Here is an 18,040-nt window from a genome sequence, read left to right on the forward strand (position 1 = left end):
TAAGAAGTCACAGGAAATTATCATCAAAAGAGGTTTTTGTGCTAGGTTCAGTGGCACAAGCTAATCCTAGCCACTCAGGAGGCTGAGACAGGAGGATCATAAATTCAAGGCTGACCTGGGTAGTTTAGCAATACTCTGTATCAAAACAAAATACAAAAGAGGTCAGGAGTATAGGGGAAAAAAAGGCAAGGAGTGAGATTTATATTTAGGAATTTCATCTGTGGTGGCCAAATTCCAAGACAGCCCCTAAAGATCCTTGTCTCCTGATATTTACTCCCTCTGTGTGCTTTTTTAAAAAAAATTTGTTTTTCATTTTTTAATTGGTGCTTTGTAGTTTTACTTAAAGGTAGAATTTGTTGTTACATATTTGTAATGCAATCTTCTGTGTGCTTTTTCACTGTATTAGCATTGGTCTGTATGATCAAAAGAATATGGTTTATGACTGACACTAGGACATACAGACTGTCTTCTGTGCTGGTATCTCTTGAATCATACATTCTGGGAAGCCAACTTCCATGTCACAAGAGGTCCATGTAGCAAGGAATTGAGGCCTCCAACCAATAGTCGAAGTCTACTTGATGAGTTTAAATCTTTTTCTTTCTCTCTTTATTTTTTGGTACTGGGGATCTAACTCAAGGGCACTTTATCACGGAGCTACATCCTTTTTTATTTTATTTTTAAATTTTGAGACAGGGTCTCACTAATTTGCTGAGGTCTTGCTAAATTGCTGAGGTTGGCCTTAAATTTGTGATCTTCCTGTCTCAGCTTCGCAAATCACTGGGATTATAGGTGTGCATCATCACACCTGGCTTAAACCTTTTTCTCTATTGGGATGCTTAAAAGAAATGTGGAAGAGCCCTTTCCTCCCCATGCTATCCTTTCAGTGTCTACAATATTAGCACAAGACTATGCTGGGCAGGAAAGTACTTATTTACAAGAGAGAATTATAATATAGAAAGGACAAGGATTAACAGCTGCTCTCTTGAACTTTACCGTGCATTCCGTAAGGGAAAACACCCAAAAACTTTATTAGGAGAGAGTCCTCTCTGGGCCCTCTTTCCATTCATAAATGGAAACTCTAGGCTCCTGTCCATGCTTCTGCACTGCCTCAAGCACCTCCAGTTCAACACATTCAGTTGCGCAACACTAGTTGTGCATTCCTGGGCAGGGAAAAAAATCCTGCTCCTGAAGTCAGAAAAGATTTCTTCCCCTAGGTCCTTCTTCCTTGATCTGCCCAGTCTAAGCCCTGTGGTTTCAAACAGGGACTATAAGAGGAGAGGGAGGTCAGCACAAATCATTGTTAAGAAGGCTGACTATGCTGCAAAATATCCCTCCTCCTAGGGGGACCTCTTAAGAATTTTTCACCAGAGGTATATATATCTTCGATGTCTGGCTGTGGTCTTGGGTAACATTTTGAACTTCAAAATTCCTTGGTTTTATATAAGTCTATTTCTCAAGGACTTAAATTATTGCTTTTCCTTTTCTTTTTTTCTCCTTTTCTTCTTCCTCTTCCTCCTCCTTCTCTCCTTCTTTTGCAGCATCATTGATCTATATCCCCAGCCCTTTTAATTTCATTTTGAATGTTGCCCAGCCTGGCCTCAAACTTGCAATCCTTCTGCCTCAGTGTCCTAAGTAACTGGGATTAATAATTTTTCTTGACGATATCAAGGTCTAAACTGAAGAAAGAATATCTTCAGTCATCAGAACTACCCTGTTGAGTTTAATAAGTTCTCAATGGTTTCTTGCCTCCAAGGAGTTTGGGAACATCACAAAATGACTGCTTGTTAAAGTTTCCCCCTAATTCAGAGATTAACACCAGCCTCAATTATGTTCTATGGACTCCTCCTAATATGAAGTGATAAAATAGGGCTGGGGATGTAGCTCAGTGGTAGAGTGCTACCAATCTAGTGCTCAGTTCACTAGATGGATCATTTTGATTTTTTACTTCAAACCACAATTAGCACCATTTCCTAAGTCTCCAATTATGATTGCCTGGGCTTTTCGGAGTCTCGGTATTCTGAAAGTCAGATACAAGTCAAACAATCAATGACTGATTTGGACAATTCTGTGATTTTCAAGTCTGTTTCCTAAAAGGTTAAATTAATAGAAGTCATCTTCTAGATCCTTCTTTAAACCCAGATCAAATCTTAAACAGCCAGCTCTCTGGCTCCCCCTGGTTTCCTTTAATTGTCAAGAATAAAAGAGGAGAAGAGAGGGAGAACTTGTGGAACCTAAAGTCCCATAAATGTGTGTGTTTTTTTTTTTTTAAACCCTCAAACTCAGTAAGCCAGGCCAATCTATTTTTTGTCTTTTGGAATCTCTTAAATCCCTTTATAAGTCTCATTCAAGTAAGTGTTCAGATGTAATCATTTATGGAGGGATAAATGTCCTCATTTGTCTACTTTACTTTACCAGCCAGTACTATCAAAACAGCTTTGCATTTCCATGGTAAATCCAAACTCTTCATCCTTGTCTCCCTCCATTATAGATCCTTATGATTTCTAGTATCCTCCCTTTAAGTTTCAGTTGAGTGAAATGGAATGGGTGAGAAGATTGGAAAAGGAAACCAATGCAGAGCCAGAGAACCACTAATTGATTATAAATTAGCATTTTCAGTATAACATGACAAAGGGCTATGATGTGGAAAACAATCCCATATATTATGTTGTATGAAAGAAATTTGCTTTGACCTCATTTTCTTCTCATTATCCCTTTTGCAGCTTTTTTTATCTGTTTTATTGGAAATACATTTTTTCAATATATTCTTTAATTCACCAATCTTCCTTTCCCTTTATATTGTTTAGAGCATTGTAGGAATGTATGTTTTTTTAAAATTTGTCATAGTGTAATTTTATTCTGGGTTTTGAATAGAAATTGGGCTAGAGGAGAAGTTTAAGATACAAGAAATTGGGCGGGGGTTGTGACTCAGCAGTAGAGCACTCGCCTAGTGCGTTTGAGGCCCTGGGTTTGACTCTCAGCACTACATAAAAATAGATAAATAAATAAAACAAAGGTATTGTGTCCAACTACAACTAAAACAACAAATGTTAAAAAAAAGATACAAGAAATTTGTGTTATATTCCCTTTTTGCCTCTATAGAAAATATTGCCTTCTAGTGTTTGCAATAACATTTTGTATTTGCACAATTTCCATTCATCTGACAAGTAAAATTATATTTTTTAGAAAAAAACGTTTTATACTTTTTGTAGTTCTCCTACCTTCTTTATCTATTTATTTATTACTTTTTTCATGTGTACTGGGGATTAAACTGAGCTATACAACTCGTCTTTTCTTTTTTTTTGAGACAGGGTCTCACTAGGTTACCCAGGCGGACCTCAAACTTGGGATGCTACTACCTTGGCCTCCGGGGTAGCTGGGATTACAGACATGTTCCACTGTGCCCAGTTATATTTATTAAGTATATGCTTAGCTCTATTATCCCTGTTTTATAGATTAAAAAACAAGAATCATAAAGCATTTATTTGCTTGTGAGTTGATGATAACACTTACCAAATGTAAAGGGGCTAGGAAACTGTATTCCATTTTAAAACATTCTCCACTGAGCTGCCATCAAGCACAAACCAAGAAGATAAAATTCATGATATTGCCAAGCCTACTACAATAATGCTAAAGCTAAAGAATTGTAAAAGCTTATTGTTGAAGAGCAACAGCATGAACAAGAAATGTTATGAAACAGGCTGCTCAAACTTTCCATCTCTCAAGGTAACCCTTTTAAGGGTGATTTGCAGACATGTTTCCTTGGTTCTGGTGCTCCTCTATTTCTCCTAGAACTGATTATCTTTTTCTGAAGACCATCTGTCTCAAAGAGGCAGATCTATTCCTTCAGAGATTTACCAGATGTGAGAATTCAGTTGTAGCTCTGTAGTCCCAGCTTTCTGGGTTTGAACAAGCATTCCCCTAAAATAATGGATTCTCATTTGTCATTTGTCGACTATTACAAAAATGTGGGAAATAGGTATATGTATGTTTTTTGGTTTTTGGTTTTCTTTGGTACTGGGGATTGAACTCAGAGGCTCTACCACTGAGCTACACATTTTATTTTTGGTCTCAAAGTTGTGCAGGTTGACTTCAAACATTCCCCCCACCCCATACCAGGGATTGAACCCAGAGTGCTCAACCATTAAGCAACATCCCTAGTCCTTTATTTTTATTTTTAATTTTGAGACAGGGTCTCACTAAGTTGCTTAGGGTCTCCTTAAGTTACTAAGGTTGGCTTTGAACTTGCAATCCTCCTGCATCAGCCTCCCAAGCCACTGGGATTATAGGTTTGTTTCACCACACCAGGCTGGCCTAAAACTTTCGATCCCCCTGCATCCTGAGGACAAAATTAATTTCCTTACATCTGGACTCCGAAATTTTCACAAGGCTGCATTGTACTACAGCCTTGATCACTGCTTTGTGTCTTGCACTCACCATCTGGGTCTTGGGTGTTTTGGGTGCCTGGAATGTATTTTCCACCTTGACTTCTTGTTCTATATCTATTCATTCTTTCAAATCTGATGACTGCAACAGATCTGTGACACTTTTCTGAACCTCAAATTCTTATTTGATTCTTCTTCTGCACTACTTCACTCCCTTTTACATACTTTGGTAATTTCATACATGACACACTGTTACATTATTTTTTAATAAGGATGTGTTTCCAATTATGCTGTTAGTGCATTAAAGAAAGAGATTGACTCACAGTTATAATCCAATGGAAAGGACAGGACTAACATGTGCTGGCTATTTTAGAACAGTTTATTGGACTGAACTGAAAATCCTGCCTCATTGAGAGAATTTAGGATAGACATAAAAGTGATGAAGCAATGAAAATGCTAAACATAAACTTTGTAGTGGCTAAATATTAAGATGCCTATTTAGAGTCAAACTGAATCACATTTTTTGAAGTTCAAAATAACAAAAATGAAGCAAATGAATGTAGAATTTAACCACTAACCAAGGGTTCTTGCTAGTCTTTCAGAGAAACAAAATGATTCAAGTATTCTTTTAATGGGAAATAAATGGAAATTCAAATCAAGTATTAAAATGTAAGGTTGTGGGGGAGATGGCCTAAACAGCTAGGAGCAGTGGTCAAAGACTGTAATCCCTACTACTCAGGAAGCTGGGTAATATATAGAGAGCATGTCTCAAGAAAGTGGGGGATTTTGGAGATGTAGCTCAGTGGTAGGGTACCCCTGAAAATCAATCCCTAGCACCGAAAAAAAAAAAAAAGTCTGAATAGAATTTCTATTTTTAAGATGGATACAGTGGTGCATGCCTGTAATCCCAGCAACTCTGGAAGCTGAGGCAGAAGCAAGAAGATCACAAGTTTGAGGCCAGCCTGGGCAATTTAGCAAGCCTATGTCTCAAAATAAAAAGTAAAAAGGGCTGGGAATGTGGTTGGGTTTGTAGCTCAGCGGTAGAGCGTTTGCCTTGCATGTGTGAGGTCCTGGGTTCGATCCTCAGCACCACATAACAAAATAAATAAATTAAAAATAAAGATATTGTGTTCACCTACAACTAAAATATCTATTTGAAAAAGGCGGGGCAGGGGGCAGAGGATATAGCTGGCCCAGTGGTGCACACCTGTAATCCCAGCAGTTTGAAGGCTGCCACAGGAGGATCACGAGTTTAAAGCCAGTCTCAGCAATTTAGGGAGGCACTTAGCAACTCATTGAGACCCTGTCTCTAAATAAAATATTAAAAAATGGCTGGGGATATGGCTCAGTAGTTAAGCAACTCTGGGTTCAATCCCTAGTACCAAAAAAAAAAAAAAAAAAAAAAAGGCTGGGTATGTTATTGGTAAAGTGACCCTGGGTTCAATCCCCAGTACCAAGGGAAAAAAAGTAGTTGAATTACTATGTGAAAATCTACATTTATAGATAAAATAATACAAATAGGAGACTTCATGAACTGTAGATATTATTTGTTACATAAGAGAACAGCAATAAAAATGCTTTGGAGTAGTTAAAATATTTTCAAAAGCCAAGTTTTGTATAAAATGGTCTGTGATCCTGGGCATGATGGGGCACACCTGTAATCCCAGCAATATGGGAGAGGGGAGATCAAAAATTTGAGGCCAGCCTCAGCAACTTAGTGAGAACCTGTCTCAGAATAAAATATGAAAAGGGCTAGGGACATGGTTCAGCTGTTAAACACCCGTGGATTCAATCCCCAGAACCAAAAGAAAGAAAGAAAGAAAAAGAAAGAAATGGTCTGAAATATATTTCAGTAGGTTAGTCTAAAACTACTAACTTGTAATAATGGTATATTCTAGCAGTAATGTATAAAGGCAATGTCAGGAAAATTGATGTTTCAAGCAAGAACAAGGAACAGAAGGTGTAATGATAACACATGATAGAGGAAAAAGCAGAATTAATCAACTCCTACTTTGCTTCCATTTTCCATCATAGAGAATTTTCTTCAAATTAGAAGAGGCAGGATGGTAAGGAGGAATTTAAATCTGCAACAGGTGAAGGGGTAAGAGACCACCCAGCCTCTTAACAAAACTTCACCTCTCTGGTTTTCTGAAAGAACCTGAAATGTGGTGGTGACTTCGTTGGGAACAGGAGAGGTGCCATATGATTGGAGATGGACAAATGTCCTCATTTTCTAAAAGAAGAAACTATATGCCCGTAAGCATATTTTCCTTGGCAAAATTCTGGAATGAATAATTAGACAAATGGCTTGTAACTCTTCAGAAAAATGGTGAAAACAGGGCATTGCATGAATTCGCTGAAGAAGTTGGATTTAAACTGAGTGCTCTTGGCTGGGATGTAGCTTGGTGGTAGAGCACCATGCTTAGTACACCTGAGGCTCTGTGTTTGATCCCTCGCACCACAAAATAAAATAAATAAGCAAAATAATAAAATTAATAAACTAAGTGCTTTTCTTCTCTTATATGATTTTACATTTCCTGGTCAGATGCTAAAGGAAGAGCATTGGCATGGGAATCGGATGAGACTGAATTCTAATCTTGTTGTGCCACTTACCAAAAGTGAGACTTGGATATTCTACTCCTCTAAGCTGCTCATGTAAAACACGTGTAATAGAACTTCTTTGGGCTAGCTCTGCCCTCACAAGGACCTTCCTTGAAACCAATTTCACTCAGAATCTTATTTCAACAAAACAATAACAACAAAAATTCTAAGTTTGAAGTCAGTGATAAATAACAGGGATTATAGTATACATGACACAGCAAAGACCTGATTTAAAAAAATCCCCATCAATAACATAACTTTTCCCCTAAGATTGCTCCTCAGGAGATAGATGTATTTCATTCCCTTCATTTCTAGCTCCATTAAAATAAAACAAAACAAAACAAAATAAAACCACTATCAGCACCACTACCACCACCAACAAAACAAAACAAAATACCAAAATGGAAACGCAAACACTTTCTCTACAAATTCTCCAAGTACCTTTTGCTTTCCTCCCTGTCAATAAAACAACAAGTCGGGCTGGGGATGTGGCTCAAGCGGTAGTGTGCTCGCCTGGCATGCGTGCGGCCTGGGTTCGATCCTCAGCACCACATACAAACGAAGATGTTATGTCTGCCAATAATTAAAAAATAAATATTAAAAAAATTCTCTCTCTCTCACTCTCTCTTAAAAAAATGAAAAAATAAAACAACAAGTGGCCAATAATATTTAGAAAAATGAACACATGATCTGGGGTACAATGGCACATGCTTAAAATCCTGGCTACTTGAGAGACTGAGACAGTATAGAAAGCTCAAATTAGTAATACCCTGTCTCAAAATAAAATAAACAATTTAGAAGGGCTGGGGATATAGTTCAGTGCCAGACACTTCAATCTCTAATACCACAAAAATAAAAGTTAAAAAATTAAGTAAAAAAATTTTTTTAAGAGGTGATAATGTTTCTTAGTGGCAGAGTGCTTGTCTAGCATGCAACAGGCCCTGGGTTCAATCCCTGGCAACATCAAAATAAATAAATAGATGGATAAATATACAGTTAAAAAAAATTTTTTTTAAGAGGCCAGGATGTGTAGTTCAGTGATAAAGCATTTTCCTGGTCTGGCTGAAGCCCTGAGTTTGATCCCCAGTTTCAAAAAAGAAAAAAAAAAAAGGAACAAAGCAATGAACAGGTAATTAGTTTAAAATAGACCACATTCTCATATGCTGTAAGGATCCTTAGTTCTTCTCTCACAGTAAAAATTAAAATAATAATATCTACCTTATAAAGGATTTGTGTGTGTGAGGTGCTGGAGATCAAATACACTGATCTGTTATCACTGAGCTGTATCCCCTACCCTCTCAGAAAGTTTTTGAGAGGACTAAACTAAAAATAACATACAAGGAACTAGGGATGAGGTTCAGTGGCTGAGTACTTGCCTAACATTTGCCAGACCTCCAGATTCAATCCCCAGCACCAGCAAAAATAAATAAATGAAGTTAATGAAAGAGAAGTCGTGGCCTGGCCATATAATGAATGGTAGTAATTATTATTCATTACTAACTGTGTTAGCTTTTTGCTGCTGTTACCAAAATACAAAAAAATTTTGGCTCATAGTTTCAGAGGTTTCAGCCCAAGGACAACTGCGTCCATTGCTTTGCACTGGGATGATGTAGAACATCATGGTGGAAGGATGTGGTAGAGCAAAGTTTCTCATTTCATAGGGAGCCCATAAGTATAGAAGGAGAGAGAAAGGGTTCATAGATAAGACACAGTCCCCAAGGACATACTCCCACAGCTCTTCATCTCCTACCATTTCCACCACCTCCAAATAATCCAGCACAATTTTGTTTTTTTTGGATTTTTTTTTTTTGTACTGTAGACTAAACTCAAGGACAATTTTACCACTGAGCTACATCCCTATCTCTTTTATTTATTTATTTATTTGTTTGTTTGTGTATTTGTTTTTAAATAGGGTCTCATTAAGCTATTTAGGGTCTTGCTAAATTATTGAGGCTGGCATTAAACTTGCCATCCTCCCATGTCAGCCTCCCAAGTCACTGGGATTACAGGCATGTACCACCATGCCCAGCCCCATTTGTTTTTTTGTTTGTTTGTTTTTGGTACTAGGGATTGAACCCAGGGGCTCTTAATACTGAACTAGTTTTGGAGTCAGGGTCTCCCTAAGTTGCTGAGTGCCTCACTAAATTGCTTAGGTTGTCTTTGAACTTGAGATCCTCCTGCCTCAGACTCCTGAGTCACTGGATGACAGGTTAAGTGCCACCATGCCCAGCCCCATTCAATTTTGAGTCCCTCAATAGATTAATCCACTGATGAGGTTAGAGCTCTCATGATCTAATTATCACTTCCCAAAGCCCTGCCTGTGAGCACTGCACTGAGGAACAAGCAGTCAACATGTAAGCCTTTGGAGGGATCCAGCTCCAATCCATAAAACTACTCTATTAAGGTAGATTTATTTTGTGGCTGGGCATGGTAGAACACAACTACTATAAACCCAATGACTCCGGAGGCTGAGACAGGAGGATAGTAAGTTCAAGGCCAGCAAGACCCTGTCCCAAAATAAAAAATAAAAAGGGCTGGGGATGCAGAGCATCCCTGGGGTGAAGAGAAGAATGAAAATGGTATGGACTTTGTATGTCTGTGGGTTTTAGAAGTGTTTGACAAATCCTTGTGGACAAGGAAGGCTGGACAATAGTACAATTTGTTGGTAGCTGAACTTACTTGTGCTAATGTTGAAACAGAAGTTTCTAGCAGTTTCTATAAGGCCTCTTTCACTGCATTCTGTTAAAACATTTTAATGAATGGCTAAGCATGGAAGAGCATGGAGGATACATGCTTATCAAATTTGCAGTTTACACAAACTGGAGAGTGGATTAGTAGGTGATAAGATAAATAACAGAATGAAGACTGCATAACATTTATAAAGGCTGATCCAGGAAATAATTTAATGTAAAGCTGAATGTGTGTGCTTGAAAAAAATAACTGCTGCTAGGGCTGGGGTTTGGCTCAGAGGTAGAGTGCTTGCCTAGCATGTGTGAGGCACTGGGGTTTGATTCCTGGCACCACATTAAAAAAAAATAAACAAATAAAATAAAGGTATTGTGTACATCTGCAACTAAAAAAAATATGTTTTTTTTTTTGTTTTTTTTAAAAAAAACAACTGCTGGGCTGAGATTGTGGCTCAGTGGTGGCGCACTTGCCTCGTACTTGTGAGGCACTGGTTTTCGGTCCTCAGCACCACATAAAAACAAATAAAATTAAACAGGGGTGTTGTGTCCATATACAACTAAAAAAAGATTTTAAAATAACTGCTGCATAAAAACAGAATGGGGCTACTTGGATGTATTTGTATTTCAAGTGATAAAAAAAACATTTGTTGACTACATGCTCAAAAATAGCATTTACTGGGCTGGGGATGTGGCTCAAGTGGTAGCGCGCTCGCCTGGTATGCGTGCGGCCAGGGTTCGATCCTCAGCACCACATACCAACAAAGATGTTGTGTCCACCGAGAACTAAAAATAAATATTAAAAATTCTCTTTAAAAAAAAAATAGCATTTACTATTGTGTGAAAGCTAAACAGCAAACACAATAAATATGATCCTACATATAGAATGCAGCTGAAAGGTGTTTGGTTTTCACTTATTCTTCCATTTCCCTACAGCATAGAATAGTGATATCGTACCCTGAAGATTCCAGGTACTAGTCTTGGCTCCAGCATTTACTACTTGTTGCTATAGCTTTCTGGGAACTTTCTAACCCTGAAATTCAAAAAATGTAGGAATTTTGGTCTAACATTTCTTTCATCCTCTCTCTCTCTCTCTCTCTCTCTCTCTCTCTTGTTTGTTTGTTGTTGCTACAGATTGAACTCAAGAGCCTTGTGGATGTTAAGCACATGCTCTACTATTGAGCTATACCCATAAACCCCTGAAACTAAATTACTTCTAAAAGAACTTCTGGCTGTAAAATTCTATTTCAATTTTTTGGAGAGATTGCTAAGGATTAAACCCAGGGCCTTGCACATGCTAGGCAAGCTCTACCATTGAGCCACACCCCAGCCCCATTTCAATTACATAATTCAAGTCCACTACCTATTTTAGCAGATTGTATTAATTAGCTTTTCGTCACTGTGACAAAATACCTCAGAGGAACAACTTAAAAGGAGGAAAGGTTTATTTTGGCTCACAGTTTCAGAGGTTTCTATTCATGGTCTTTTGGCCCCATCACTATGGACCCGTGGCAAGGCAGAAGATAATGCAGGGAGCATGTGACAGAGCAGAGTTACTCACCCCACATTAGCCATGTAGAAAAAAGGGGGCACGAGGAAGGCACCAAGAACAAAATATACCTTTCAAGGGCACAACCCCAATGACCTACTTCCTGTAACTAGGTTTCTTCACTTAAAGTTTCCACCACCTCCCAATAGCCTATTAAGTTATAAATCCATAAATGGATTAATTCATTCATGAGATCAGTGCTCTCATGATCCTGTCACTTCTGCAAGGATCCACCTCTGAACAATATTGCATTTGGGATCAAGCCTTCAACATGAGCCTTTGGAGGACATTCCAGATCCAAACTATAATACAAATTAAACAATTTCCAACATTTTGTTTGTTTATTTATCATGGTACCAGGAATGGAATCTAGAGGCACTCTACAACTCAGCTACACTCACGGTAATTCTTATTTGAGACAGGGTCTCCCTAAGTTCCCAAGGCTAGTGTTGAACTTGCCATCCTCCTCCCTCAGCTTCCCCAGTTGCTGGGAGTACAGCCATGCACCACCATGCCTAGATCTTCAAATATATTTTAGCCCTACTCTTTTCTCCTTCTATAATTCTCAAAATAAGAATGTTAGATCTTTTGTTATAGTCCAACAGAGACTGTTACTTTTTTAAAAAAATCTACTTTCTAGTGCTGGAGATGTAGCTCAGTGGCTGAACACATGCTTATTAGCATGGGCAAAGTCCTGAGTTCAATCCCCAGATCAAAAATAAATAAATAAAAAGTCATTTTCTCTGGGAGGCTGGGGTTGTGGCTCAGTGGTAGAGCACTTGCCTCACATATGCAAGGTCATGGGTTTGATCCTCAGCACCACATAAAAATAAATAAATAAAACAAAAAGGTATTGTGTCCAACTACCACTAAAATTTTTTTAAAAAAATCCATTTTCTCTCAGCTATTCAGATGGGCTAGTTTCTACTTTGTTTTATCTTTAAGTTCACCGATTCTTCTGTTGTCTTCATTCTTATTTTGAGTCCTTTCATTAAGATTTTTATTTTGGTTATTGCATTTTAGAGTTCTACACTTCCATTTGGTTCACCTTTATATGTTCTATTTCTTTCCAAAGATTTTTTTACTTCTTCACTGAGATTTTCTATCTTTTTACTTGTTTCAAGCATATTCATAAATGCTTGTTGGAGTGTTTTTTGATGGCTGCTTTAAAATCCTTTTAAATAGAGGACTGGGGGTTGTAACTCAGTAGTAAAGCCATATACATGCAAGGCTTTGGGTTTAATTCTGAGGTCCTCCTCAAAAAAAATCCTTGTCAAATAATTGTATCATTATTATCATCTTGATATTGACATCTACTAGATATCTTTTTCATATTTGATGGGATCTTCCTGGTTCAGGGTATTTTTTTGTTGTTGTTGAAACCTGGGCATTTGGGGTATTTTAAGCCTGTAGATCTAATTTTTTTTAAGAGAGAGAGAGATTTTAATTTTTATTTTTTAGTTTTCAGCAGACACAAGGATCGAACCTGGGCCGCACACATGCTAGGTGGGCACGCTACAGCTTGAGCCACATCCCCAGCCCTGTAGGTCTAATTTCAATCTTGTGTTTTCCCAGTCCCATTCTGATACAACTCTTGTGGGTGAAGGGGATGTTGCCTTATCATTACTAAGCACAGGTAAAGCTCAGTTTCCTGTTTGTTTATTTGTTGTACTGGGGATTGAACACAGGGATACTCCTAGTTACATCCCCAGATCTTTTCATTTTGAGGCAAGAACTTGCTAAGATGCCAAGGCTATTCTTGAACTTGCAATCTCTGCTCAGTCTCCCAAGTTGCTAGGATTATAGGCACTAAATTGATTTTTTTTAGATTATCATACAAATAGTTAATTTATTTCATTAATTCATTAGAGATAAAAGCTAGTAAAATATTTTGAGTTCCTTGGGGGAAAAAAAAAAGAAAAAAAGGAACTAAGAATAAATAGCCAGTGGGGAAAAGAATGCTGAAATAAGATTGCTAAATTCCTTATGAAACTGGTTAGTGACTCAAAGGCCAATAAATATAAACTTTGGGATCACCTACACTACCAATAGAAAGAAAAAAAATCATTTTATCCCTATTCATTTCTATGAATTATGCTGGTTATGTGATCAGTAAACACCTGGTCTATAATTAACTATTGGTGGTTTACTTTCTTTTTCTTTTTTTAAAAAAATATTTATTTTTAAAAATATTTTTTTTATCTTTGTATGTGGTGCTGAGGATCGAACCTGGGCCGCACGCATGCCAAGTGAGCATGCTACCACTTGAGCCACATCCCCAGCCCTCTTTTTCTTTTTTTAATAAATATACCAGCTTCTTTTTTTTTAAATTTTATTTATTTATTTTTATGTGGTGCTGAGGATCGAACCCAGTGCTACTGGGGACTGAAGCCAGGGGCACTCTAACACTAAGCTACATCCCCAGCCCTTTCTATGTTTTATTTTTATATCTGCAAGGCAAGCACTCTGCCACTGAGCCATAATCCCAGCCCTCTTTTCTTTTTTCTTTTATTTATTATTTTTGGTTGTAGTTGGACACAATACTTTTATTTTATTTGTTTATTTTTTTTAATGTGGTGCTGAGGATCAAACCCGGGGCCTTGCATGTGCTAGGCAAGCGCTCTACCGATGAGCCACAATCAGTCCTTCTTTTTCTTTTTTTCTAGTGTTAGATATTGAATCTAGGGCTTCATAAGTGCTAGATAAGACCTCTACTAGTGTGGTATACCTCCAGCCCAGAGTTATTCTGATGCCAATGATCTTTTTTTTTTTTTTCCTTAATTTTTTTGTGGCTCTGGGGATTGAGCCCAGGTCCTTGCTCACACTAGGTAAGCACTCTACTACTGAACTACATAACTACATGCCCCAGCACTTTTTACTGTGTTTGAGACTGGGTTTTGCCAGTCAATCCCCAGTACCACAACCAAAAAAAAAAAAAAAAGGACAGGACAAGAATAAAGAAATTCTTAGGAAAGCAGGCCCTGTGGTGCATGCCTATAATTCCAGTAACTCAGAAGGTCCAGGCAGGAGAACTGCAAGTTCAAGGCCATTCTGGGCAATTTAGCAAGACTGTGTCTTAACATAAAAAATAGAGGGGGCTGGGGAGATAGCTCCAGTGGTAAAGCACCTGCCTAGCATGCATGAGGCCCTGAGTTCAACCCCTATCACCAAATAAAAAATATACAACAATAAAAAATGATATTAAAAAAATAAAAATAAAAAATAGAAAGGGCTGGGGATGTAGCTTAGTGTTAGAGTGCCCCTGGCTTCAGTCCCCAGTAGCACAAAATAAATACCTAGGTAAATAGGTATAAAATAGTAAATAGATACAAAAAATAAAAATACTTGGGATGAGGTGTTCTGAGGAAGTCCAGTGAAAGGCAAGCACTCTTTCTCTAAGAAAGTCTTAGAGAAGTAGCTGAGTGATGAATGCCTGCTTAACATGCATGAAGTTTAATCTTCAGCATGCATGCATACACACACACTGTGTGTGTGTGTGTGTGTGTGTGTGTGTGTGTATGGAAAAGTCAGAAAGCCTTGTTTTAATATAAATATAAATTTAATCATTTAGCATGAGTAATGAGGTTTTGTTTTTGTAGTGGTAGGGATAGCATCCAGGGCCTCACATATGCTAGGCAAGAGTTGTTCAAATTAAGCTACAACCTCAGCCCCGGTTTTTGTTTTTAAAAATAATATTCTTGGTGGGGCTGGGGCTGTAGCCCAGTGGTAAAGCATTTGCCTCACATGTGTGAGGCACTAAGTTGGATCCTCAGCACAGTAAAAATAAATAAATAAAATAAAGATACTATGTGTTCAACTACAACTCAATAAATATTAAAAAAAATAATATTCTTAATAAGCAATAAGTCTGTGAAGTCTATTTACAGTCTAGATACAATTTTTTTGGAAAGGTGGGAGTACCAGGGATTGAACTCTGGGGCACTTAACCACTGAACCACATCCCCAGCACTAATTTTTATTTTATTTAGAGACAGGGTCTCACTGACTTGCTTAGCCCCTTGCTAACTTTCTGAGGCTGGCTTTAAATTCACAGTTCTCCTGCCTCAGCCTCCCAAGCTGCTAGGTACATTTGATGCTCTAATTATCGTATTGCTTTTGTTTACTTTTTAGTTGGGAAATATGAGAATATCTTCTCCTTAATTAAAAAATGCAAAATCGGGGAATATTAAATTACCACAAGTTTATGCTATTTTTCTTTAAAATTAACCATTTCCTAATGTTAACTTAATAAAATATTATGCTAATAGGTAAAGACATGTAAAAATGCATTTTTTTATGTGCTGGGAATTGAACCCAGGGGTTTGTACATGCTAAGTGCACACTTCACTACTGAGGTACACCCAGAGCCCCATATCATTGTTAATACACCAAAAGGAAAAGAAAACGTATTTGTTGTTGTTGTTTTGATACTATGGATTGAACTTAGGGGTACTTTACCACTGAGGTATAACCCCAGTACTTATTTTAAGACAGGGTCCTGCTAAATTGCTCTGGCTGGCCTCAACCTTGCCATCCTCCTGCCTCAGCCTCTTGAGTAGCTGGCATAACAGGCACATACCACCACTCCCAGCTAAAATGTATTTGCAAAAAGATTTTTTATATCAGTTAAAATGAGATTGTTATTTTCTGGAAGGATTATATAATGAATTCTTAGAAGTGGAACTGCAGAGTTAATGTTTATGTGCATTTTAAAAATTACCAAACCTGCTGGGCCTGGTGGCATGTGTCTATAATCCCAGCAACTCAGGTGCCTGAGACAGGAGGATCACAATTTCAAGGCAAGCATCAGTAATTTAGAGAGGCCTAAGAAACTCAGTGAGACCCTGCCTCAAAAATGATTGGGGGGCTGTGGATGGATGTAGCTCAGCTGGTAGAGTGCTTATCTCAAGGTGCTGGGTTCAATCCCCAGCACTTCAAAAAAAAAAAAAAAAAGGATGGGGATGTAGCTCAGTGGTAAAGCACCTCTGAGTTCAATCCCCAGTACCTCCCCAAATAAAAATTACCAAACCTACTAGGGCATATAGCTCAGTGATGGAATCCCTGCTTAGTATGCAAGAGGCCCTGGGTTCAATTCTCAGCATTGAAAAAAACAATTACTCCCCCAACACACACATCCCGCCAAAAGAAATTATCAGATTTCTCACTGGCCCCTTGTGATTTGAGTATTCCAAGTTTCTTTAGAATTCCAAGATTAGGATTGGGGACTGAATGAGAGTGGTAGGTGTAAAGTATTTTAAAAGAGTTTACACACCTCAAAATAATGTAGTTTAAATATACCGGCACAAATACATATAGTATTGCTTGATTTACATTATGGCAATAATTCATTGTACCATTATCTATGTAGAATATACAGTTGACTCCTCTTAGGACCACTAGGGGGCTCTGCTATAAGGGTTTTATCATTTATGTCTACCCATTTGGGGACCTGTTTTGAGTTGATGCTTTAAAATTCTGAGGTTTTAAAACTTAAATAGATATTCAAATCCAGCTTTCTTATTTCACAGATGAGGAAACCAACCAAAACTGGCCAAGAGAGATGGTATGGGAGGGAACTGGAATAAAATAGTCCCTTTTTTTTTTGTACCAGGAACTGAACTCAGAGGAGCTCAAACACCAAGTCACATTCCCAGCCTTTTTATTTTTCATTCTGACGCAGATGCAGAGGCTCACTAGGTTGCTTAGAGCCTTGTTAAGTTGCTGAGGTTGGCTTCAAACTTGCTATCCTCCTGTCTCAGCCTTGAGAGCCACTGGGATTTCAGGTGTGCACCACCTCACCTGGTAGTTTTAGTTACTTTTGCAAGATCAAGTATATGTGATGTTTTTATAAGATACTTTACTGATTGGCTATGTATAGGAAGTGCACAAAGTAGTCACTTCTAAAATAACCTTTATTACTCACTCCAAAATGTATTATTGAACACCAAAACCATGTTACTTTTTAAAATTTTCTAGAAGTTGGACACAATCACTTTATTTATTTTTCACGTGGTGCTGAGAATCCAACTCCCCAGTGCCTACCACTGAATCACAACCCCCCCACTCTTGAGTTACTTTCTGTAAACCCAAGCAACCACTTTCAAACTTATTTTCCATTGAGAATATTCTACTCTTTATTGATTTTTTTTAACATTTTCTTGCGCATTTAGCAAGCGCTCTACCACTGAGCCACAACCCTGGCCTTATCTACTCTTTTATTTTTGGTTGTTGATGGACCTTTATTTTATTCATTTATTTATATGTAGTGCTGATAATTGAACCCAGTGCCTCACAAATGAGAGGCAAGCGCTCCACCACTGAGCCACAACCCCAGAGTACTTTATTCTTTATTCACTTATTCATTCAATATTTGTTGAGTGCCTGCTGGCGCCAAACACCTTTGTAGGGCCTCGGCTTCAGAAGTAAATCTTCTCCCTTCCGCAACCCATCCCCCAAGGAGCTTCTATTTCTCCAATTTTCTCTTCTATACAAAAGTTCACATGAGTTAATTCAGCGGTTCTCAGTGTGGTCCTTGAATGAGCGGCAGCTGGGAGCTTGTTAAATGTAAATTCTTAGGCCCACCCCACACTCTAGGGATGAGACCTTGCAATTCGCTTTTTGACGAATTAAAAATCTTTAGGGATTCTGATGCACACTCAAGTTTAAAAACCAAGGTTTTAGTTCCACAGCTCGGTATTAATATCCAACTTGGTCAAAGATCAACATCTGGCTCCTGAACCCATCTCGGGCCTCTCCGAGGAATACCTGTCTCATACACCGAAGGGAACCAAAAATAACCATTCTTAATAATTAGTAGTCCTTGA

General features: G+C 38.0%; 1 protein-coding gene across 2 annotated transcripts in view; it reads right to left on the reverse strand.

The window, feature by feature from the left end:
* Positions 1–18,040, reverse strand: part of LOC144366654 (uncharacterized) — a 37,289-nt gene that overhangs the window by 18,579 nt on the left and 670 nt on the right. Inside the window, exon 2 of one of the 2 annotated variants that reach the window (XM_078021201.1) lies at positions 17,535–17,981. The exons of the other annotated variant lie outside the window; for it this stretch is intronic. The gene's annotated coding sequence lies outside the window, so the exon portion shown is untranslated. Of the gene's footprint in view, positions 1–17,534; positions 17,982–18,040 lie in introns of those variants that run through there. 2 annotated transcript variants of the gene reach the window in all.

Source organism: Ictidomys tridecemlineatus, chromosome 9 (assembly GCF_052094955.1).
Source record: "Ictidomys tridecemlineatus isolate mIctTri1 chromosome 9, mIctTri1.hap1, whole genome shotgun sequence".
Classification (NCBI taxonomy): domain Eukaryota; kingdom Metazoa; phylum Chordata; class Mammalia; order Rodentia; family Sciuridae; genus Ictidomys; species Ictidomys tridecemlineatus.